This window comes from Echinops telfairi, unplaced genomic scaffold (genome assembly GCF_000313985.2).
Source record: "Echinops telfairi isolate 266 unplaced genomic scaffold, ASM31398v2 ScPeMD7_7469;HRSCAF=8507_1, whole genome shotgun sequence".
NCBI lineage: Eukaryota > Metazoa > Chordata > Mammalia > Afrosoricida > Tenrecidae > Echinops > Echinops telfairi.
In genome coordinates, this window is record NW_022111373.1 from 4,721,422 (window position 1) to 4,723,255 (window position 1,834).

Here is a 1,834-nt window from a genome sequence, read left to right on the forward strand (position 1 = left end):
GGAGGCAGGGTTCCTGTGTGAGCCTTGCTTTCGGATGTTGGAATGAGAAAGACCCTTCTTGCCCCTCCCCCCCCAACCTGGTAAGTAATGACCATTGATTGGACTTGAGTATGGTTTATGCCTCAATGTAAAGAAAGCAAAGGACCGAAAAGCAGCATCACCATAGTCAGGGATGGAAGGATTTTGTTTTCTTTGGATCCACAATCAAGCCTCCCATGAAAGCAGCAGTCAGGAAATCAAGTTAGGCATTGCATTGGGCACATCTGCTACAAAAGACTTCCTTAGACTGAGGTGCACGTGGTCCCAAACCGTGGCGTTCCCAGTCATGGCACATGCATGGGGAAAGGGACAGTACATAAGGACACTGAAGATAGGCTGATGCTGCATGGCAGTGCGGGCAGAGGACCGTGAGGGCTCTGCGGACTGCTGGAGGGCAGACAGATCTGCAAGACGTACAGCCAGCGGGCTCTGTAGAAACGGAGATGGCAAGACTTGATCTCGGCTGCTTTGGACATATGATGGGGAGACTCTTCCCTGGAGAAGAACGTCAGGCTTGGTACAGCAGGAGGTCGGTGACAACGAGGAAGACCCTTCGTGCGCCGCGGGATCGCCACAGTGGTCGCCACAGTGGCTGAAATGTGGTTAGAACTGTGAGGACAGGATGCTGGTACGAGCCAGGGTGCACTCACGTCCACGTCACTGTGGGCACAGCTGGCCTGCACCGAGCGGGGCACAGGGCATGGCGTCTGAAGGACTGTCTTTGAGGGCATCTGCGTGTCTATTCCATTTTGTTCCAAACAAATTTTTAACTTGGAGACTAGCGAGCCTTATGAGACCCCACCCGAACTTGAGGACAGCCATTGGCTCTGCTGCTCCTCCTTGGCAGTCTCGGGTTCAGAGTGCCCGCACCCCCCCCACCACGTACCCTCTTCAGGCTGTGGCTGCCTAGGAATGGATAGGCTTGCCAGTGACTGGTTTTCCTGGGAACAAGTTGAGGTTCGCGTTCACCTAGCCGTGAAGGACAAGGCTGGGCATGCTCTGGTGGGCAGAAGAACCACCCATACGTACTCTGATAACAGTCGGGATGCAGGTGTGACCCACCGAGTTTCCACAGGCCGATTTCATTGAGTGTCACTGACCCAAGCCGTGGTTTCCTAATCAGCTCAGGTGAAAGTTGGATCGTGAACAACTCAACTGCCCCCCAGTCTATGCCAACTCACTGTGACCCCGACGGCAGAGCAGGGCAGAACCGCCCTGGCCGGTTTCCGAGGCTGCCGTTCTTCTTAGGAGTAGAAAGCCTGGTCTTTGTCGCTCAGATAATGAAAAAGGCAAACGGGAAAATGCTCGGATGTGTTCAAACTGGTGTTGAACACATGGGACCTGCCGACAGAGGAACAAAAGCAATCTTAAAAGCACTGTGCCCTGTACGTCCCTGAGAAGCGTGGATGGCCAGTCCCTGACTTACTGCACACACATCACCAGGAAAGCCCAGGCTCTGGTAAGGGACCTCACCGTTGGTCAAGGAGGAGGCCAGTAGAGATGCAGGGAGCCTTCTGTGACGTGGATTAACACAGTACCACCACCATGGGCTCACCATGACTAGCAGCACGTGGTGCAGGCACTGAACTCTGCATGCTCCTTATAAAGCCAGCGCTGGCTGCACGGAGACCCCCTGCCATCCGACTTATCGACTCCCTAGAGCAGTGGTTCTCACCCTGTGGGTGGCAACCCCTTTGGGGGTCAAACGACCCTTTCACAGGGGTCGCCCAATTCATAGTAGCCCAAAATTACAGTTATGAAGTAGCAATGAAAATAATTTTGTGATTGGGGTTGG

The 1,834-nt window shown here is 54.0% G+C and overlaps 1 protein-coding gene across 4 annotated transcripts in view; it reads left to right on the forward strand.

Moving 5' to 3' along the window:
- The window catches only part of LOC101659557 (core histone macro-H2A.1), a 63,989-nt gene that overhangs the window by 58,944 nt on the left and 3,211 nt on the right, over positions 1–1,834 (forward strand). The gene's annotated exons all lie outside the window — the stretch shown is intronic.